Here is a 25,006-nt window from a genome sequence, read left to right as displayed (position 1 = left end):
ATTGGTGAGCTTGAAGAAATGGCCTCTGAAATTGAACATACAAAAGAACAAAAGAAGAAAAGAATGGAAAAAATTGAACAAGGTCTCAGGGAACTAAATGGCAGCAAGAGATGTGCAAGTATACATGTCATGGGTGCCCCAGAAGAAGAAGAGAAGGAAAAAGGGGCAGAAGGAATATTTAAAGAAACAATGTTAGAAAATTTCCCAACCTTATTGAAGGACATATATATCCATATCCAAGAAACACAATGTCCTCCTATCTGAAAAAATCTGAATAGACCAACTCTGAGACACATATTCATCAGATTGTCAAATGCCAAAGACAAAGAGAGAATTCTGAGAACAACAAGAGAAAGCAATGCATAACATGTAAGGGATACCCAATAAGATTAAGTGCTGATTTCTCACCAGAAACCATGGAGACAAGAAGACAGTGGTCTGATATATTTAAGATACTATGAGGGAAAACCTTCCAGTCAAGAATTTTATATCCAACAAGACTGTCTTTCAAAAATGAGGGAAAGATTAGAATATTTACAGATAAACAGAAACTGAGAGAATTTCTAAGCAAGAATGTAGATTTTGGGGAAATACTAAAAGGTGTGCTAGAGCCTAAAAGAAAAGACAGGAGAGAGGCCTGGAGAGTCTACGAATGATGATTATGTCAATAAAAGTAACTAAAAGTGTCAAAAGAATGGTGAAAATAAAATATGACAGATATAATTCAAATAGGTATAAACTTAACCAATGATGTAAAGCACTTGTATTCAGAAAATTGCAAACCAATGTTAAAAGAAATCATTAAAGTCCTAAAAAACTGGAAGAACATTCCATGCTCATGGATTGGAAGACTAAATATCATTAAGATGTCAATTCTACTCAAATTGATATACAAATTCAGTGCAACCCTGATAAAAATTCCACCAACATTTTTTTTAAAATTGAAAAAACAATTATCAAATTTATTTGGAAGGGTAAGTGGTCCTGAATATCCAGAACCATTATAAAAGGAAAAGTGAACCCTCATCTCCATACTTTACATCATACTACCAATCTATAGTGGTAATAACAGCATGGTACTGTCATAAAGACAGACACATGGACCAATGGAACCAAATTGGTGACTCAGAAACAGACCCTTAATGTATGGTCAAGTGATTTTTGACTAGCCTGTCAAACCCACACAGCTTGGGCAGAACAGTCCATTTAGCAAAATGGTGCTGAAAGAACTTGATATCCATAGCCAAAAGAAGGAAAGAGGACCTCTGTCTCACACCTTATCCAAAAATTAACTCAAAATGGATCAAAAACCTAAAAATGAAAGCAAGAACCATAAAACTTCTAGAAGAAATTGTAGGAAAGTATCTTCAAGACCTGGTGGTAAGTGATGGATTATTAATGGAGATAAGAGAAGGACTGAGATGGACTAATGATGTTTAAAGTATGTAGAAGTATTAATTTTACTGTAAAAAGGTGAAAATGTATAGAATGGATGGTAACAAATAGTAATAGTTAGTTTATAAATGCGGATGTGACTGAAAATAATAGTCTAAGTATGTAAATACCAATTGACAGAATGCTAGAGAATAATCTAGGAACTGGATAGCACAGTAAACCAAGAGGTGGATGAGAATTGTGGTTGATGGTACAGATGCAAGAGTGTCCTTTGTGAGCTAGAGCAAGTGTATATCACTACTTCAGAGTGTTGTGGAACACATGAGAAAATAAACTGGAATGACCTATGGACTGTGTTTAGCAGTAATAATATAATATTCTTGCATCTATGTCAAAGGTGTACTATGCTGATAATGGGACAATATTGTAAATGTGAGCCTAATGTACATTATGGACATGGTAACAATCAGATGATATTATCTTATCTGTAACAGATGTTCCACCACAGTGTGGTGTGTTGGTAGAGGGGTGTTGTTTGGGAATTCCGCACATGTGCATGATTGTTTTATAAATTTACAACTTCTGTCATAAAAAATATATCCAAAAAATAATAATAGGGTGGGTTGGAGAAAAACACACCAAATGTAAGATAAGAACTATGATTAGTAGTAATATTTTGACAATATTCTTTCTTTCATAATTTGTAACAAACATCTCACAACAATGCAAGATGTCGGTGGAGGGTTGATATATGGGACCCCTATATTATGTTATGCACGTATGCTTTGTAAGTTTACAACTTTTACTATACACTTAATTGTTTATGTATGTTTGTACATAAATGATATAAAGATAGTAATAAAGGGAGGGTTGGGGGAAAATACTTTGGTTAATAGTAATATTTTGACAATGCTCTTTAATCATTAGTTAATAAGGTTTAACAGCAATGTACGGTGTTGGTGAGAGGGTGAGTTATGAGAGTCCTGTATGATGTTATATATGTTTGTTTTGTAAGTTCACAACTATTACTATACACTTATTGTTTATATATGTTTGTTTGTGGGTTATATATTTCAATAAATTAATTTGTTTAAGTATATGGTCTCTTCTAGTATAAATTAATGAATAAAATAAAATAATAAAATAAAATAAGTTAAAATGGAGCTCAAAAAGGGAAATTCAGATCCTCCCCATTTTGATTTTTTTTTAATTATTTTTTTTATTGACTTTGTAATAATATTACATTAAAAATATATATATATGTGAGGTCCCATTCAACCCCACCCCCCCACCCCCCCCTCTCCCCCCCCAACAACACTCGTTCCCATCATCATGACACATCCATTGGATTTGGTAAGTACATCTTTGGGCACCTCTGCACCTCATAGACAATGGTCCACATCATGGCCCATACTCTCCTCCATTCCATCCAGTGGGCCCTGTGAGGATTTACAATGTCCGGTGATTACCTCTGAGGCACCATCCAGGGCAGCTCCATGTCCCAAAGACGCCTCCACCTCTCATCTCTTCCTGCCTTTCCCCATACCCATCGTCCACCATGTCCACTTTTCCCAATCCAATGCCACCTCTTCTATGTGGACATTGGATTGGTTGTGTCCATTGCACCTCTATGTCAAGAGGAGGCTCAGATTCCACATGGATGCTGGATGCAATCCTCCCATTTTCAGTTGTAATCACTCTAGGCTCAATGGTGTGGTGATTGTCCTTCTTCAACTCCATCTTAGCTGAGTGTGGTAAGTCCAATAAATCAGATTGTAGGTGCTGGAGTCTGTTGAGGCTCAGGACCTGGCTATCACATTGTCAGTCCAGATATTCAAATCCCCTAAATATATCTTAAACCCCAACATTAACTGCACCTCCAGCACATTAGCATGGAAGTCTTATGAAGGGAGATCTCATCTGAGTCCAGATTCATCACACATAAACACCATTTCCAAAGAGGGGCCATCTGCCCTGGTAGTTAACCCCATCGGCCATGACCATAACTCTCATGGGTCTCTTTAGCCTTCAAAGGAACCAATATCTGCCTCCCCATTTTGTGAATCAAACTGACAAACTATTTGCATTTAGACTTTGTTGTAAAGCAAGCTTTATTATTGTTAGGTTACAATTTCTTGAATTTATAAACTCTTATTGGTGTTAAAACCCTCTTTTTACAATTTGGTGATTAGAGACTAGCACATATGCAGCTTAACCTTAAAATATTAACTCTTGCCTCTGAGATTTCCCTTTACTCTAGAGATCTCTGTTTTTTTTTAGTTTTTGCTGCCAAACATCAGTGGTCTTACAAGGGTCTAAGAATAGGCAATTTGTATTGTTCTGTTTCTTAAGGTACAGCATTTATTGGACAAACAGCATATTAACATTTAAAGGAAAAACATCCTCTAAAATGTCCTTGAGCAAGAGATGTCTGGGTAAACTGTCAATCATAAATGGAGCTGGTTTCACTTTTGCATTGCTCTGTATGCTGCATTTCATAAAGAAGGTTTCCTGCCATCACTTCTTACCCTTCTATCATTTCTTCTCTGACTATATAAATCATATAAAGACAAGCAGAGAATGCACGCTGTGAATGCAGCTAGCATATTTCTCTCAATCCTTGTAACTGCTCTTAAGTTTCTAATATATTCTCGTTCTGTGCAGACTGTGAATCTGCTGTCTGCCTGGGTTTGGTTGTTATTTGGGATACTGACAATGTTTAGGTCAACTACAGTATGGGACCAAACATGCCCTGACAATCTGGTGAGTTGAACAGAAGTTTATTTGTATATTTATTCACTTTTAATATTGTCAAGTTTGTCCTTTTTTTTCATTTTTTATAGGAACTTTTCTTTAAATCTTGTTTAAGAAATTTTACCTCATTTTTTATCATTTGTCTTAAAGCTGTGAAGTGTTTACTTTCATGTGTATTTGTCTATAACACCTAGATTTAATTTTTATGTATGATAGAAGGCAAGGATGAATTTCCACTTTAGAATATGAATAATAAAGTTATATCATTATCATTACAGCACATAGTATATAGTCTTCCCTTTCCCCACTGCCTTATAATGTTAGATTTTTCACTTTTCAGGCTTCCATACATTCATGAGTCTCCTTCTGTGCTCTCCATTTTTTGTTGTTGGTTTGTTTATTACCATGTCAGTACCATCTTGTCTCAAGTCTTGGGGAAGAGCAAGGACATAATTTGCTTCTCTTCTTCATCAATATGTGGCCCTTTGATCTTCTATATAAATTTTAGAATATTATTGTCAAGTTTCAGGAACATTATTCCTCTCTTCATTCAACTAGGTAAAAAATTTTACATAAAACTTTTGTACATCTTTTGCTGTGATTTTTCTTAAGACATATATATGTATATACATATAGTAAATGCAAAGGACAATTGATATAGTATACTGTATATATGTATATATGTATGTTTATTGGAAATACTATATTTTTCCATTATATTTTCTATTTATTTATGACAAGACTACTGCAATTTTGTTTTGGATATTGGTGTTATACCTAGCTTTTTAATTAAATTCTTTCATAAAATTTAATTATCTGTCTGGAGATTTTTTACATTTCCCAAGACAATGGTATCTAAAAATAATGAAACTATGTGTATTCCTTTTTATTTTTAAATATACTGAACTTTATTTTTAAAGAGGTTTTAAATGACAGAAAATTTACATCAAAAGTATAAGAGATTTTCATATACCCCACCCCTTATCCCTCTCAAATTTTTCCCTATTAATAACATCTTACAATTATGTGGTGCATTTGTTACAAATGATGAGCAAATATTTAAAGCATTGCTACTAACCAAGGTTTATACTTTCTATAGTGATTTACATATAAATCCAATGCCCTGATTATTCTGTACTCCTCCCCTCACAACTTCTGTTAACCACTATCTTCATAGCAATGTTGTTATACATGTTCTTCATTACTACAATATTAAGAAGTGTTCTTTGTCCATGGTTGCATTTCCACCTTATGTTTGTTCATTCTTCAAACTTGAGGATTTTTGAATTGTAATGCCTGCTCTGCCTCAGATTGAGAAGGGGCTTAGCTTTACGGGACAGATGGAAGAAAATGCTTTCTTACAGTTTTTTGTTAGGGGTTGTCATTATAATAATTTTGTTTGTTTCCATGCTGAGTCTGATGATCTGGAGAATAGGAGTTGGCCTCAATTCTTCTGAGATTCAAAACTTGCCCAAAATATGAACAATCCAAAGATTTAAGTCCCTGAAACATATATATATATATTGGATAAAGTGTTAATTATAGGCCCAAATAAAAGGAGTAAAAGAATCATGTGTAAGAAAATTATAAAAGAGTATATAACACTCTTACATTGAAGAAATAGGTTGGCATATAGTTCAAGGTAAGGCCCACCAACAGGGTGCTCATTCCAAGGCATTGTGTGCCTTGCCTATAGTGTACAGATGCCTCTACAGCCCTCAAGAGCACCCCTTTTGGAATGACCTCCCAACTCATTTTGAAATCTCTTAGATGTAAAAACTCTTTTATATTTGATGTTTTTCCCTTTGGGTTAAGTTCTTTTTCCAAATGCATCACTGGTTGGTGCTTGTTAATAATCCCTCAGTGCCAGGGAACCTCATTCCCAGGAATCATCTCCCATACCAGGGTCAAGATAGTGCATTTATTTGCTCAGTTTGGCTTAGAGAGAGGCCACATTTGAGTAACAAGGGGGTTTCCAGGGGGTAACTCTTAGTTATTACTAGGCTAAGTTTCAAGTTTACAGAAATAAAATTCAGTTACATGCATTAATATTGAGGGCTTGATATATCGGTCTGTTTTCTTTTACTAGGCACTGCCTATATACTTTAGAGATTCTCATCTCTCTATTTGAGAACATAGCAGGATACATCAGGATGGGACTTTAATAAATATATACTTTAGTCAGTACCAGGGATTGAACATAGGACCTCACACATGAGAAGCAGGTGCTCAAACCCCTGAGCTACACCCATTCACTGGACATTAATATTTCCTTGTTATTTTGTGGGTCTTGACCCACTGAGATAATACCATATGAGAAGATAAACACATCCATATTCCACAGAAGCATGCTCCAAGTGCACTCTTACCCCCATCTCCCATCACTAACACCCTACTCTGCCATATTTGCCAAAAGAATATTCAAACAATTGTAATTTCAACCCCAGATCTTCACTCCCCTCATTCTATCTATTCCTTCCTCCAGCCCTCCCCCCCAGTTCAATGGATAATCCAACTTACCTGCTCAACCTTGTTTACCCTCATACTTCAGCAACATCAACCCCACTCACATCCCTGTACCACAATCACCCCCATTCACTACCAAGCCACGACCTTCTACCTTATCATAGATTCTTTCCAGATTGAGCACTGGCTAACCCCTCTCTGCTTCCCTTCTGGTTCCTGTTAACCTATTTCCAGATTCTACCTCTGTGGGTCTGTTCACTATGCTTAGGCTATGTCAGTTAAGTCATGCAATATTTGTTCTTTAGTGAGTAGCTTACTTTACTCACTGTAAGATCTTTGAGATTCATCCGTGTTGTCACATGTGTCAGTACTTCATTTCTTCTTACAGGTGAGTTATATTCCATTGTATGTATATAGCACATATTGCTTATTTATTCATACGTTTTTGAAAACTTGAGTTGCATATATCTGTTCATGTCCCTGCTTTCAATTTTTCTGGGTAGTAGTGGGTTTGTTGGATCATATGGCAATTCTACTGTTAGCTTCCTAAGGAATTACCAAGCCATCCTCCCCAATAGATGCACCATTCTACATTCCCACCAGCAACAGATGAGTGTTCCTATTCCTTTACACCTTCTCAAAGCTTGCAATTTTCTTTTTTTAAAAAATAGCAGCCAGTCTAATAAGGGTAAGATAATATCTCGTTGTAGTTTTGATTTGCATTTCCCTAATAGCTAGTGATGATGAGCATCTTTGCAAGTGCATTTTATCCATTTGTATTTCTTCTTTGGAAATATCTTTATTCAAATCTATTGTCCATTTTTTAAACTGTTTTTTTTGTTGTTGTTGTTATTTTTGAGACATTCAATTTCTTTATATATACTGGATATTAGATCTTTATTGGATAAGTAGTTCCCAAATATTTTCCCTGTTGTGTAAGCTGCCATTTCACCTTTTTAACAAATTTGAAGCACCAAAGTGTTTAATTTTGTGTAGATTTCATTTACCTATTTTTCCTTTCATTGCTCACACTTTGGATTGCAAAGTTTATGAAATCATTTCCTATTATGAGATCTTATAGATGCTTCCATACATTATGTTTTAGGAACTTTATCACTTGGCTCTTAAATTTACATCTTTAATCCATTTTGAGTTAATTTTTACATAGAGCATGAGATTGTGATCCTCTCTTATCTTTTGGATATGGATATACAGTTCTCCCAGCACCATTTGTTGAAGATGCTATTTTGCTCCAGTTTAGTGGGTCAACTATTAGTTGGTCATATATGCATGGGTCAATATCAGAAATCTAAATTTGGTTCCATTGGTCAGTATTTCTATCCTTGTGTCAGTACCATGTTGTTCTGACCAGTGTAGCTTTATAGTATGCTCTAAAGTCAGGTAGCAAGATTCCTCCAATTTCACTTTTCTTTTTCAATATGTTATTGGCTATTTGGAGCCCTTTGCCCACCCAAATAAATTTCATAATTGCCTTTTCCATTCAGTAAAAAAAATACTGTTGCATCATTTCAGGTAGGATACACATCTTAATGATATTTAGTTTTCCAGTTCATGAACATGGGTTATTCTTCCATTTATTTAGGTCTTCTTTGATTTCCTTTAATAAGTGTAATTTTCTGTGTAAAAGTCCTTTAAATCCTTAGTTAAGTTTGTTCCTAAATATTTGATTATTTTTGTTGCTATGATAAATGGAATTTTTTAATTACCTCTCAGTTGTCTTATTATTAATGGATAGAAATGCTACTTATATTTGCATATTAATTTTACATCCTGCCACATTTATTAGCTCTAGAAACTGTGTTGTAGATTTTTCAGGGCTTTCTACATATAGGATCATGTCATCTGCAAATAAGGAAAGTTTTGCTTCTTCCTTTCTGATTTGGGTGCCTTTTACATATTTTTCTTGCCTAAGTGCTCAAGCAAGTACTTCTAACACAACGTTAAATAAACAAGGTGAAAGTGGACCTCCTTGCCTTGTTCCAGATCTTAGAGGGAAAGCATTTGGCATTTTACCATTGAGTGTGATGTTAGCTGTGAGTAAATACATTTAGGTAAAATTGTCACCTTTTGATGCTTATTCTTCCAATACATGAACATGAAATATCCTTCCAATAAATAATTGGAATATCCTTCCAAATATTTAGTTCTTCTTTGATTTCTTTTAGCAATCTTATGTAGTATTCTGTATACAAGTCCTTTACATCTTTAGTTAAGTTTATTCTTAGATATTTGATTCTTTTAGGTGCTATTGTAAATGGAATTTTTTTTCTTGATTTCCTCCTCAGATCATTTATTATTAGTGTGCAGAAATACTACTAATTTTGCACATTGACCTTATATCTTGCCATTTACTGAACTCATTTTATCAGCTCTAGAAGCTTTGTTGTGGGTTTCTGAGGAATTTATGTGTATAGGATCATGTCATCTGCACACACACACACACAAAGGAGAAAAAGAAGGTTCACTTTTTCCTCTCCAATTTGGGTGAATTTTATTTCTTTTCTTGACTAAATACTCTAGGAAGAATTTCTAAAACAATGTTGTAGAACAGTGGTGATAGTGGGCATCCTTGTCTTGTGCCAGATCATAGAGGGAAAGACTTTTGCCTTCCACCATTAATTATGATGTTAACTGTGGGTTTTTTATTTATTCCCTTTACCAGGTTGAGGAAGTTTCCTTCTATTCCTATCTTTTGAAGTGTTTTTACCAAGAAAGGAGGCTGAATTTTGTTGAATGCCTTTTCTTTTTCAATAGCAATGATCATGTTTGCATTGATTGATTTTCTTTTGGTGAACCATCCTTCCTTACCTGGAATAAAACCCACTTGATCATGGTGTATAGTTCATTTGATGTGTTGTTGAATACAATTAGCAAATTTTTTGAGGATTTTAGCATCTAAGTTCAGTAGAGATTGGTCTTTAGTTTGGTTTCCTTGTGGCATCTTTATGTGTCTTTGATGTTAGGATGAGGATGGCATAATCGAATGAGTTAGGTAACATTCCCTCCACCTTTTTTGGAAGAGTTTAAGCAGGATTGTTGTTAGTTCTTTCTGGAATGATTGGTAGAAGTCACCTGTGAAGCCATTAGGTTCTGATGTTTTTTGATTACGAGGTTTTTGATAACTAATTCAATCTCACTACTTGTAATTGGTTTGTTGAGTTCTTCTATAACATCCTTCATCAATGTAATTTTCTTGTGTGTGTTTAGAGACTTGTCCATTTCATCTAAGTTATCCATCTGGTTGATATACAATTTTTTTTAAAGTATCCTCTTATGGTACTTTTTATTTATGTGGGATCATTGCTGGTATACCCTCTCTCATTTTTTATTTTATTTGCATCTTCTCTCTTTTTTCCTTTGTTAGTCCAGCTAAGCATTTGTCAATTTTATTAATATTTGCAAAAACCAGCTTTTGGTTTTGTTATATTTTTTCTAGTGTCAATTTCATTTAGTTCTACTCCAATCTTTATTTCTTTCTTTCTCCTTGCCTTGGGTTTAGTTTTTTGCTCTTTTTCTAGTTCTTCCATATGAACAGTTAGGTTTTTATTTTACCTCTTCTTTTAAATATAGGTATTTATGACTATAAATTTCCCTCAGCACTATTTTAACTTCATTACATAAGTTTTGATATGTTGTGTTTTCATTTTCATTAATTTCAAGTAATTAATGGTTTCTCTTGCACTTTTCTCCTTGACTTACTGATTGTTTAAGAGTGTGCTATGTAACTTCCATATATTTGTGCCTATTCTGGTTCTCTGCCCCTTATTAATTTTCATCTTCAATCCATGTGGTCAGAGAATTTATTTTTTATAACTTCAATCTTTTCAATTCGTTGAGACTTGTTCTGTGACCTATCATGTGGTCTATCCTAGAGAATGATCCATGTGCACTTGAGAAGAATGTATACCCTTCTGTTTTTGTGTGTAATTTTCTGTATATGTCTATTAGGTCTAGTTCCCCTAATGTATTATTAATAATCTCTGTTTCCTTCTTACCTCTCCGTCAAGATATTCTGTCTCTTGGTGATAAAGATGTATTAAAATCCCCCACTCTAATTGTAGAGGCATCTATTTCTCCACTAATTTTTTCCTTTGTTTGTCTCATGTATTTTGGGATACCCTGGTTAGGTATGTAAATGTTTATGATTGTTCTTTCTTTTTGATAAAGTATCACTTAAAAAAAAAAACTGCCTGTATTTAAAATTTTAATAATGATTGATTGATTGATTGATTTGTTTGTTTGTTTGTTTGTTTATTCCTCCCCTTGCAGCTTGTTCCTTTCTTTGCTGTCTCTTCTCTGTGTCCTTTTGCTGCATGTTTTTTCTGTATCTGTTTGTCTCCCTTTGTTGCATCATCTTGCTGTGCCAGCTCTCCATGGCATATGGGCCATCAGCTCTCCGTAGCACATGGGCCAGCTTGCCCTCACAAGGAGGCCCTGCAAACCCAGGGCCTCCCATATGGTAGATGGGTGCCCAACTGATTGAGCAACAGCCACTTCCCTAGAGTATCACTTTTATTAATATATAGTGCCTGCTTTGCCACTTATAATAGTGTGCATTAGTCTATTTTGCCAATATTAGTAAAGCTATGCCTGCCCTTTTTAGTTATTGTTTGCATTTAAAATTGTTTTTCATGATTTCACTTGCATATTTGGGTCCAAGGTGTAGCTTCTTGCATCTTTGGGTCTAAGGTAAGTTTCTTGTAGAAAGGAGATAGATGGGTCATATTTCCTTATCCATTCTACCAATTTGTGTCTTTTGATTAGAGAGCTTAATCCATTAAAATTCAGTTATTACTGTCAAGGCAGTACTTACATGAGCCATTTTTTTTCTTTATGATCATGTATATTGTATTTTGTTTTTAATTCTTTTTTAATCCTTTTATTCTTACTAATAATCTTCCTTTCTATACTATCTTCTAACCCTCTTCCCCTTGTTTGTTTTTCCTTTCAACCTGCAAAACTCCCTTTAGTATTTCTTGAAGGGCAGGACTCTTGAAAAACTCTCAATTTCTGTTCAACAGTGAATATTTTGAATTCTCTCTCATTTTTGAATGCCAACTTCGTGGATACATAATTCTTGGCTACAGGTTTTTTACTTTTAGTGTCTTACCTGTGTCATGCCACTACCTTTTTACCCCCATGATTTCAGATAAGAATCAGCATCTAATCTTATTGAGATTCTCTTTTATGTGTTGGATGTCTTTCCTCTTCCTGCTTTCAGAGTTCTCTTTTGGTCTTGAGCATTTGACAATCTGATAAGTATGTGTCTTAGGGCAACCTATTAAGATTTATACTACTTGCAGTGCACTGAACTTCCTGGACATGTACATCCATTTCCTCCTAAGAGTTGGAAAATTTTGGGACTTATTTCCTCAAATACACCTTCTGCCCCTTTCCTTTCTCTTCTCCTTTTGGCTTGCTATACTGTGTAGTTTTGTGCATTTCATGTTGCCATTCAATTCCATGAATCCCACCTGAATTTTTCTATTTTTAAAATCTTTTATAATATCTTTTAATCTTTTATAAAATCTGTGTAATTTCAGGCGTTTTATCTGCAATGTCACAAATTCTTTCCAATCATGTTTAAATATGCTGTTATTTGTGCCATTCATCAAAATCAGATCCATTATCTTTTTTTTCATTTCTTTCATCTATTTTTTTGAAAGATACATAGATCACACAAAATGTTACATTAAGAAATATAAGTGGTTCCCATATAACCGACTCACCACATCTTCCACTCTTCCCATATCAATTTCTTTCATTAGTGTGGTACATTCATTGCATTTGATGAGTACATTTTGGAACATTGTTAACAGCATGGATTATAGTTTATGCTGTATTTTACACTCTCTCCCATTCCATTCAGTGGATTATGGGAAGATATATAGTATCCTGCATCTGTGCTTGCAGTATGATTCAGGACAACTCCAAGTCCCAATATTGCCCCAATATCACACCTCTTCTTCCCTCTCCCTGTCCTCAGAAATTCCCATGGCCAATGTCTCCACACTAACGAAATAATTTCTTCCATTGCTAGAGTCACAATAACTATATAGTAGAATACCAGTAAGTCCACTCTAATCCATATTTTATTCCTCCATCCTGAGTACCCTGGGATGGGGAAGTCCACTCCACCTCTGTATCAAGAGGGGGGTTAGATCTCACATGACTGATGGATGGAATTCTCCTGCTTGTAGCTGTAGACTTTTTCAGTTCCCTGGTGTGGTGGTTAACCATCCTCACCTCCCTATTAGCTGACCTGGATAGGTCCAATGAACTGAAGAGTAGGTGCTGCAACTCTGCTGAGTCTCAGGGCCTAGCTGGCAGATAGACAGTCCAGAGATTCAAATCTTCTGCACATACACCAACCTCAGGGGCAACTACAGGATCAGTAAAAGTGACAGAAGAGGTTTGTGTAGAAAAGTCACATCTGAGTCCAGCTCCATCACACTCAGGAACACAAATTTGAAAGTGGGCCCACTGGCAAGGCACTGAACTCCAGAGCCATCCTCAAGACTGTAGGACCTGGGTGTTTCTGTAGCCCTCAGGAGCACCACTACCTGGGGTTGTATCTACTTTGGCTGTCTCTGAGATCCTGCTGAGATGTGCATAAACATGACCACTTTGATAACCTCCTGGCACATTTTGAAGTCTCTTAGTCACATAAACTCATTTGTCTTTACCATTTCTCCCTTTTATTCAAAGTCTTTTCCTAGTTGCATCACCAGCTGGTGCTTGGTAGTAATCCCTTGGCATCAGGGAGGCTCATCTCCAGGAGTCCTTTCTCATGTGGTGGGGAAGGTAATGCATTTACATGCTGAGTTTGGCTTAAAGGGTGGCCATGTTTGAGCAACATGGAGTCTCTCAGGACATAACTCTTAGGTACCCTGCAGCTCTAGGCCTAGTTGAAATTTCAAGCATACAGGATCATAAGCATAGTCATCAGTATCAAGGGCCCATCAATGGACCATCTTTCTTCACTGGTCATTGCCCTTGTACTTGGGGGATTGTTGCTGCTCCATTGGGAGAGCAACAGAGTTTCCCAGAATGAGAAGTCAGCACTCCCTCAGTTGTCATGTGAAAATCTACCCCTTATGTCAATACCCAATGAACATATGAACATATATATATTCATGCCCTGGAGAACTCCCTCCCAACCATGCATCCCCCATCAATCACACCCCACATGAGTGCCCCTCCCCTGCCATAGTTGAACCCCTCTGTGATCCAAATCTTCTTAAAAAATGAAGTCTAATATATTGCCAAATTCAATTAATAGGGAAATGAAATTGTAATTATACATTTAAACATTAGAAATAGAATACATAATAAATTTTAAAAACTACAGTAAAAAATAAATTGGGGTATTAAAAAATGAAAAAAATTATAAAAAATATTTTTGGACGTTTTGCCTTTCATCACCGTAATAGGTGTTTCTCTCTATGTACAGTGGCAAGGCAATCTCTTCCATTTTTTCCTCAGTGTCTACATCTTTTTATTATTATTATTATTATGTCTTCTGAAAAATTTTAGATCACAGAAAAGTCACATATAGAATATAGGGATCTCCTATATACCTAACATCAAACTCTTTTCCCCCTTCCCCAGCAAGGAATACAGTACTAACACACAGGATAACATGGATGAATCTTGAGGATCTTATGTTGAGTGAAGCAAGCCAGGCATTGAAGGACAAATACTACATGACCTCTCTGATATGAATTAAGCAAATCAAGCCATCTCAGAGAGCCAGAGACTAGAAGATAGGCTTACAGGAAGTAAGGCTCAAGAGGAAGGCTGTGAACCAATGCCCACATGGGCAAAATCTATGATAAAGTGGGGGGGCAAGTAGTTGTGCAGTGAAGGGATAAAACAAAGGCATAGAGATATTGGGTTGGGTTTTGCAGGCTTCAGAGGGGCTAAGGTTGAGAGGATGAGTCAGGTGGTCCAAGGAATTGGGAGGAGGGTTGGGAGGGAGCAAGTGAACATGGGAGATTGTCAGGTATGTGGTTGAAACTATAATGTTTAGAAAACTCTTTTGAAAATATAATAAAGAAGGGTTACTGGTTTAAGGTGTTTCAAAGGGGGCATCTGGCACAGGGTGTACCTGGGGCAGGCTTCTAGGAACTGTGTGAGTTTTCATGATGTCATAATGTGTTATGACAGTGGATGGAAACTGATACAATGAGTGGGAAGGTGGTATGCCCCCATCCTGGGGAAGCCTGACATTCTCAAACAGAGGGAAGGGTGTCTCTTGAGAGCATGGGTAGCTCCAAATGGGGGAGAACAGACTAGTGTGTCAAGCCCTTAGCATTGTTGCAAATGTCTGTGAATCTTGTTCTTCAAGCAGTGAAGCTCGGTTGTCACTGTGAGTCCTAATGGGAGGGGAAGAGTGGAATAGAATAGTTGGAAAAGTGGGTAATTGAAGGGCAATGGAAATGTTCTGGATGATCTTGCAATGACGGATACAGGCCACATTAAATATCACCAAAATTTTATGAAGGTGTATAGTCTAAAATGTAAACCATAAGGTAACTCATAATGGAACCATGGCTAGCAGCTATGTTTTGATATCTGTACATCAGTTGCAACAAATGTAATATCCACATATAAAAAGACCCATTATCTTTTTATGTATGTTTATGGTTTTTCCAGTATATTTTATCAATGTCTTCTTAATATCCTTTATCTCTTTCTTAACTTCATTAAGTCGATTCATGATATTTGTTTGGATGTCCTTGATTAGTTGTTCCACGTTCTGCAAGCCCTTCTGTTTTTTTTTGTTTGTACATTAGACTGGGCCATGTCTTCCTGTTTCTTAGTATGGCTTGTAATTGTTTGCTTGTGTCTGGGCATTTATTTATCTTGATGGGCTTATTCTGTTGGTTAGCTTCTCTTTCTTCTCTAGGTTTTTATTTTATTTTGTTTTGTGTAGGGGTCCTCTTTGACCCTTGGTTTAACCTAGTCTATATAATTGCAGTTGTCTGTTTTCCCCTAAAAAATATTGACTATAAAAAAGTAAAGAAAAAGAAGCTAATAATAATAAAAATGATAATAATAATAATAATAATAATAAAAGAATGGAAAAGGAATCATAATAGAGTCAGGAAAAAATAAGAAATAAGAGTGAAAAATCATAAAAAGTAAAAAAGGAATAAGAATAAAAAGGTGGAAGAAAAAAAGAAGAAACAGGAAAAAAACTAAATTAAAAGATCAGAAAGATAAGAAGAACAGAAATGAAGTCAAACAAGGAAAGGTGGTATGAAAGAAAAGAAAAGGAAGGGGAAAAAAGAAAAAAAAGAAACAAGTAAAAAAAAGGAGACAAAAAAGGAAAAGGAAAAAAAAGGCCGTCCTCTCAGCCCAATTTCAACTATCTCAGGCTGTCAGGGCCCATCAATCAATCACTCTATGGCCCGTCCAGACATTGGGAAAAAATAATGAATAAATAAAAAATAAAAACCTAAAAAATTTCAGTCTAAGTTCCCTGTCGCAAGGCTAATCATCCTGCAGCTCCCCCACACCCAGGGAGCCTGCTGGGAGCCTGACAATCTGATGGATTGCTCTATGGCTCCCTTCTCTTCCAAGCTTTTTGGGGACCTGATGACTCAGCAGCTGCTTCTCCCTGCTGCCCTATCCCTCAGGTTGGTTGGGTGTCTCATGGCTTGCAGGCTACCTCTTCCTGGCCACCTTCCCCTCAGGTTTGTTGGATGTCTGACAGCTGGCCTTCTGCCTCTCCCTGCTCCACTCCCACCCAGGCAGTTGAGGGCCTGTCAGGCCATCCACTCACTGATCCAGTTCACCTCTCTCCCTGGGAAGGTGGCATGACAACCCAACTGTTCAGCTCCCCACTCCCCTCTCCTTGGGGCTGCTTCAGTGCTGGCAAGCATCTTTCCCTTTCCTGGAAGCAGCTGAGATCTGGTCTCCCTGTCCTATCTCCCATTCCTGCAACTCCTCACCCCCCTGAGCTGACTGGGTGCCAGTCTCCACACCTGTTTTCCTCACAGCTCCCTCACCTCAAAAGCCTTCTGGGCACTGGATGCACCCCTGGTGGCCTGGTGACTTTCCTCTCTCTCAGAGCTGGCTGAGTGTTGATCTTCCAGCCGAATCACTTTCCTGGCTTCCCTCTCCCTCTGAGCATGCTAGGTGCTGGCTTGCCTGACCTCTCTCCCCTGGCTTCACTTTTCCCTATCCAGCTGGGTCTCCCTGTCTCTAGCTGCCCTCTCCAATGGCCCTGACGGTCCTGTGGCTTCCCTTCTGCCAGATAAACCTGCCAATCTTCCCACAGTTTCTGGAAGAGGAGGATAGTTTATCATTCCCTACTTTGCCTTTTTGAATCTCCCTAGTATTCCTTTTTAATTACTGTGTCTTTAATTTTTCTTCTGCCTTACAGCGTTAACTAGGATCTCAAATATAACATTGAGTAGTAGTATGATAGGCTAGTGGACCCTTCTTGTCTTCTGCTGAGTGTAAGTTCCATGCTTCTAGGACCTCATTATCATGAGTGATGACTGTTAAGGCTTTTTTGTAGATATATTTTGTCAGGTTTAGAATATTTTCTTTTTATCTTGGTTATCATTTTTTTCTAAGGATGAGAGGGTGATGATTTTATCAAATACTTTCATTGAATTTTTTATAGTTAACATCTTTTCTTCTTTCTTATTTTGTTAGTCAATATTTTCATGTTTTTAAAATAACACTGAATCCCTAGAATAAATTAAACTTGGTCATGATGTACAATGTGTTTAATGTGTTGCAGCATTATGCTTGATAATATTTGCTTTGAGTTATTGTAATTAAGTTCTTAGGTTGATAAATAAGTTTAGTATCAAGTTCACAATGGCCTCAAAAAAAGCACTCTCTAAAATTTTATATACAATTGGAATGATGTGTTTCTTGAATGTTTAGTAGCATTCTATAAAAAATCCTGGAGCTGTTTTTCTTTTTTTTCTTTCATTTTATTTTTCTTTCATTTTAACTATTGGTCCTCTTTATTTAAGTACTGAGAATATTTTGAGTTACTTCTCAAATCAGTCTTATGAATTGTATTTCTCTAGTACTTTCCTTTTAATTTATTCAAATGTTTGTCAATAAATTTCAAGGGATGCTCTTCTAATTTGACTTTCTTTATTGTTTCATTTTCATGTAAAATTATCTTCATTTGCACCTTCCCTTTATGTTGTCATCTTTTACTGGCATTCTCAAAGGACCAACTATTATTTCTTTTTTAATTCAGCATAAATATTGTTATCAGTTATGTTTATCTAGTTAATATTTATACTTTAAAAATTCCTTCTTTATATTTTTCTGACTCTTATTCTGTTGTCCTTATTTTGTATTTTGAGTTAAATATAGTTTGAAATTTATGTAATGCTTAATAAAATGGTCTTGCAAATATTTTTAAAATTTATTTATTTTTGACTCATGAATTATTTTGAAGTGCACATTCCTTCTAAAACTTCACTTTTTACTTTTAAATTTTTTAATTACATGGAGCCTGCATGGTACTAATTTTGAAAATCTTTTTCACAGTATGGCTTATTAACCATGTGGAGTCATTACATGTAAGTATAATTAATGTGTACGTGTTTCATTCATTTAAAAAGAAACATAAACTTGGATTTTGTTCCTTGCTCCCAGCAATTGGACTTTGCAGAAAATTCAAGTCTCTTTAGGAAATTGATCTTATCCAGCCATTGTTGACTGATTTTAACTGTGAGCAACAATCTTCATCACTCTAATTTCTTAGTATTAAATTTATTAATTCTTTAGTAAATCAGTATTAAAGAAATATAATTTTATATAACATTAAAGTAACCAATTTCATGTATGTAATTCAATTGTTTTGACAGATATATACAAGTGGCCAAACACCACTAGATTCATGATGTGTAACATTTCTGTACCCCATGAAGTTTCCTCAGGCCTGTTTACAATCAATCCCTTCTCCAACATTGTCTCCTGGCAGCATTTCTCTATTGTCACTTTAGTTTTAACTTTTTTCAAATTTCATACAATATGTAATCTCATTTGTTTGATCCATGATATTTTTTCAACTTCATAAATGTACCAGTAGTTTACTCATTTTTATTGATGAATAACATTCTATTGCATGAAAATTTCTGTTCTTAAGTTGATGGACATTAGGTTGATTCCAGTTTCATTATGAACAAAGTTGCTATGAACAATAAAGTATAAATTCTGTGTGATTATCTGTTTCCTTTCTATTGAAAGGATTTTTGACATTGCTGGATCATATGGTAAGTGTGTGCTTAATTTTATTAGAAATTGCTAAAATGTTTTCCAAGGTGGTTGACTTATTTTGAATTCTCATCAGAAATATAAGAAGAGTTCCATTAGTTCCACATCCTGGCTAAGATTGATATTGTCAGGCTTTTTGTTTTTATTTCTTTAATTTTTAAAAATGTATTCACTATAGTAAATGTGACTTAGTATCTCATTATACTTATAATTTGCATGTTCATAATGATGGATGCCATTGAGAATTATTTCATGTGCTTATTGGTTATTTGCATGTCTAAGGTGAAGTGTCTATTCAGTTATTTTGTCCATTGTATTTGATTGGTTTTTCACTTACTGTTGTTGTAATAGTGCTTTATACATCTAGATAAAATTTTGTTTTGTATTTTTGCAATTATTTCCTTCAATTTTCTGTTTTTTTCTTTTCACTTTCTTAATTCTACCTCTTAAGAGGGAAACATTTTTAAATTTGGTGAAGTCCTATTTGCCATTCACCTTTTATGTTTCATAACAATCCAAGAAATTTTCTCCTAATCCAACTTCCCAAAGGTTTTTTTATTGTATATGTTTTCAAGGTTTAAAGTTCTACATTTATGTCTTTGGTCCATTTAAAATAATTTGCATGGTGTTATTTAAGAGTGAATTTTCTTGCTTGCAGATACCCAATTTTTTTTCAGCACTATTTATTGGAAGACAAGCCTTTCTTCTCAAACTGATATCTTTGTTTAGATCCAGTAACCATTTATGTGTGACTCTGTTTCTGAATTCTCCCTTCTGTTCCTTTGATCTATATGTTTATTCTTAGGCTGCTGCCTAACCTTACATCAACCCTTTAATATGAACAATATTTAGTTTAGTGGGAGTTTGTGTGGGAAGTTAGCATGGCATTAGGAAAAACGTGCAATTTGCAGTCAGATAGACAATGGCTTATCACCTCAGGACTAACAATTCTTGGTTGTGGGATACTTGGATTATTTTTCCTCTCTGAATATCAGTTTCTCATTGTAAGCTTGTTCTAAGAAATAAATGGCATTTAATTTTATAGAGTATATTCCAGTGCCTGATTAAAAAAAAGTATAGATGTTGGTTCTTTTCATCTGTTGTTCAGGATGTATTAATAGGAAAAAAAGATTAGCTATTCTGTATTAGATATAACACTCAAATTATACATTAATGCAAAATAATCAGAAATAAACATTTGCAACTAAATTTGTACTTCTAACTTGCTACAGTAGTTTCTAATTTGCTGTGAGTACAACAAATATTTTTGGCCATGCTGAATTTATTGTATCTTCAGATGACATTTCTTCCTAAGGAATTATTTATTTTTTGAAATAGTAGGAATTGTGCACAAAATATAGTAACTGTGTTCTTTTCATTCAACTGTGTAAAATGAATTCTTTTCAGCATTTTAATATGTTTACATTAGAGACTGATAGCCTAATTTAGAAAGCATGTTATTTTGTAGCTTACATAAATCACCAACTAATCTATGCATTCTAGCTTATGCTGTTAAAGCTCTTTACATGAATATTGGGAAGAAATTTAACTTATAAAAAATCATTAGCTATTTTAATGGATGTTTTGGAATATAGAAGAGAATGAAAATTGAATTCTGGGTTATAGAATTTGACCAAACCATTGTTTGTGTTTGTTTTGTAACTTCATGACATAAAATACTTCCACCCATATTTCCCAAGACTTGCCAGGTAAAATAAATACATGAATATTGCACAAAAATACTATAAGAAAAATCCAATTATGGCTTTTATCAATGGTTGTACAAAACTTTCTATAAATAAAAGCAAACACCACGTACCCTTGTGCCTTTTTATCAGTATATTCAGACATGTCGTATATAAAAATAATTTGTTAATTTTAATTTCTCTGGCATAATCTACTATATGATGAGAGCACAATTTAGTATACATTTTGTTCCATTTTGGAAATTTTCACTTTTTTACTGTTACATATTTTACTGCTCTAGAATTCTTGTGCATGTAGTTTAGGAAATCATACGTATGTCTCTGTCTATATGTCTAGGCTTGGAATTACTAGTTCATAGTGGATAACTCCAAGCAATTTTCCAAGGGTTGCTTTCAATTCATACTCTCACCAGAAGTATATGGATGTTCTAGTTGCTCCACAGTCTTATTAAAAACAACAACAACAACAACTCAGAATGGCATGATTTATGTTAGCCATGTTAGTGTGAGTATATTATGCTATTATAATTTAAATTTACATTTTTCTTATGACTAATAATGTTGAGGACTTTCTCATATGTGTATTGGCTTTTGGCAAACCTCTTGTGAAATATTAGTTCAAGAAGTTGAACCACTTTTCTCTCAGTATATCTGCAATTTTCACCAAATTACCGATTTGTAAGAATACTTTATGTATATTATATTTAAAAAATGCTTCTTCAATATCTGTATTAGAAATACCTTTTGTCACTCTGTAGCTTACATTTTATCTCTTTTAGTGGTATTCTTTAAAATTCATTCTTAATTTGACTACAATCTAAATATCAATTTTATATATTCTTTTAAAAGCTTTATTTCAGCTCTCAAATTTAGAGTACTCATTTATGTCTACATTGCTAGTTGGGGTAAATATAAATGAGTCAAATATACCTCTAATTAGTCCAAAACTGTCCTTTACCTTATATATTATGGTGTCACTTCTGTAATCATTATAACATTATTTATGTGTTGGTCACTTTCTAAATCTCAATTATTTTCCATTGTTCTTTATTCATATCCTTATACTAACACCACATAGTGTTACAGGTACAAATACCCCAGACTTGTTCTTCTAGAAGACTGTATGAGCTATTTTGACTATAGCTTTTCATTCATATTTAGAATTAATTTATTAATTACATTTTTAGAAATTCTGAAATTTTTGTTAGAAATTGAATTAAAACTATTGATACAACTGCAAAGAATTGGTATCTTTATACAACTGACTCATAATTCAAATGAATGTTGATTTATTCCATTTATTTAGTTATTTAATTTTTGTTTGTCAGTATTTTTTGTGTGTGCCATATGCATGTACATGCATTTTAGAATATATGTATGTTGTATAGAAAGAACTATTTCTATTAGAATTATTTCCAAGTATTTTGATATGTTTGATGCTACTGTAAAGAGTTCATTTTAAAATTTTTACTTTCTAACTGCTTTGTTAATATAAAGCAAAATATTATTTTCTAAAACATTGTATCCAGAGATAATCTAATCTGAGACCCTATTTACAAATCATTCTAATGAGGATCATGCAGAATAGTGATTTTTCTAAAGAAACAAGAGATGGGATAATAGAGATCTATAGTCTTTGACATCTAATCTATTACACTTTCCACCAAAAAAATCCAGTAAGAAGCATACAGGTTAATATTATTTTGGTTCATTTATCAGACATGTTACATAAAAAGTACAATAAATAGCCCATGATTCCTTTCTTAGTCTAAAAGTAAAATTTAATCATTGCTCTAAATATTTATATTAAAATTCTTGTACCAGCATTTAAACCATTCTGAAAATTAATTTGATTTCACTGACATGAATCATCTTTGCACTTTTTAGTATTATAATAGACAGTATCTTCATAAAAAATGAGAAAACATTTTAATCATTATTCCTAGTTTTTAAAATGTAATAAATGTCCAGAATTGCTACCTGCCCTTTTATTATAGCTATCCAAATATTCTTCTCTGAAAGTACAATGTGTGCATGGTTTGTCTCCCTCAAAAATATTGCAACCACTTTTTGATAGAAACATTATCTATTGTAAAGTATTGTCAACAAATTCATTTTTAGTGACTTAATTCTTTTATTATTCCTGTAATTGTGATGAATTGGGAAATCTAATATGGCTTGATATATTCATTTCAACAAAATGGGTATTCAATAGATTTTGGAATATTCAATTTATGGTTGTATTCTAAATCTCCCAGAATTAAAAGTATTGTTTTCTCCTTTATTTTCCCATAAGGTATCAAGTCATGCGCAGTTTTTGGAAGAAGAAAGTGATAATCTTTTTTCTCAAAATCCTTGATCAATATAGTATCTGCCTGCTGAGATAATTTTAAATTAGCATGAAGAAAAGAACAGTTACCAGCAAGTCACTCATCTTTTAATGATATCTATTGTAAATATTCCCTTGACTTAAGTTAATTATAGCATTTGAGGAATGCTCATTCATGGAGGTGGCTCCTTCCGTTCTTTTAGCAAAAGAGACAGACCTTGAAGATAGTGTGTACTTGTAAAAGGGGTGGGAAGTACTGAGAATTTTTTATAATGTCATTAAACTGAAGTGTGAATTGGTGTTTCATTGTAAACAGTAGTTGATATATATATGTGTGTGTGTGTGTAGTAACTTATGGTTTTATATAAATATATATGTAACATGTATTTGTTAGGAAAGTCACAGTCACCTGTTAAGCAGCCATTGCCCAGACCTTGCCTATTCCCACCTCCTTCTTAGGGAAAGTCACAAACGCACTAAGTGGCCATCCTTTGGCCTTCAGCTACCCCTACGTCTTTTTCTATTGTTTGCCATTCTGCATTCAGAGAAGATGTTCAGTCTAATGAAAAGACCCTGGCAGACGTTATACCCAGAAATCAAGCAACCCCAAAAGCTAATCAACACAGGAATTCTCAGAGTCAGAGTTCCCTCTCTCCAAGGCAGGTAAAAACCACACTCAAACAACACAGATTTGCCCATTGGAAAATGTAAAGTCATAATAGGAGTAATCAGAAACAGCTACATCTTTTGTTCTAAAGAGAGCCCGTATTTACAATGATAGTGTTTTCTATGTTTCAGGTGCTGTTCTAAGGACTTTACACTAAATGAATCATTTCATATTCATAAGAATCCAGGATATAGATACCATCTTCATTTTATAGGTAAATAAATCAGGCCAGAGAGGTTAAATATCTTGCCTAAAATTTCACAGCAAGCAAGTTCCAGACCTTGGTTTTTATTCCAGTCTGGCTCCACAGCTGCCACATTAAAGCATTTTGGTATCTTATACTTCCTCTGTATTAACAACAAAGAAAATGTGATCATATGGGAACCCTACAGCTAAATGAGAGCATCTGCTTAATGTGGAGTGATAGATGCTAAAGATTTGAAAAAAATGACTTTTTTGAACTTATTTGACATCTTAGGTCAGGGATTCTAAAAAACGGGTCTCTGAGCTTGAATTGAAATTCAGAAACAACCAGCAAACATTCTTGTGGGACGTGTTGGTGCAGTTGTGACATATTTATTAAATAATATATAGAGTGGACTCAGTAAGGGGTCTGTGGTTTCCACCTGATTGGCAAAGTGGTGCATTGAACAAAAAGGTAAAGAAACCCTGTCTTAGGTCCATATTATCTGGATTCTAAGATAATATTAATTATAAGAGAAGGCATTGTTTAATAACATTTTCAGATAACAAAGAAATAGTCCATTATTTATATGCATTGATTATAGAATGGGTCTTATTTTTAGAAACATTAACATATGGAAAATATTCTGCTTGCATATTAATGAATAGATAAAAAGTACAGGTGAGATTTATTACTAGGAATCTGTTGGTTTGTCAAAAGTGGATACATGGTATTTATTTATATTCCATCTTTATATCATTATTTAATATGCTAAGTGTAGGCTAAATTTATCAAACTTTTTGGATAAATTGCTGGAATAAATGAATTGAATACCAGAAGAAATTTAATACTTTGGAGCTAAAATGTTAATATTATGTGTTAAATATTATTGGATATTTAAAGTAATAACCTATAGAATCCACAAAGTCTTTTTTAAATCACAACTAATATTATTTCTCATTAAATAAATGACATATGAAAGAGACAATATGAAGATTCTGGTGAATGTCTGGGCAGGAAATTGAAGTAAGTAAATATGAACTTTGATAAGAAATTAGAGAAAAGATAAAATGATACCTACAAAGAATGCCATGAAATACACCATTAGACTGTGTATTAAACACATTGAAGAACTTAGAATTATAAACAGGAATTGCTTTAGGGAACTTTCATTTTTTTTTACACTTTTTAAATTAAAGTTAATAGGTCACAAAGAATGTTAC

This window comes from Dasypus novemcinctus, chromosome 1 (assembly GCF_030445035.2).
Source record: "Dasypus novemcinctus isolate mDasNov1 chromosome 1, mDasNov1.1.hap2, whole genome shotgun sequence".
Lineage (NCBI taxonomy): Eukaryota > Metazoa > Chordata > Mammalia > Cingulata > Dasypodidae > Dasypus > Dasypus novemcinctus.
Note: the sequence above shows the minus strand (reverse complement) of the source record.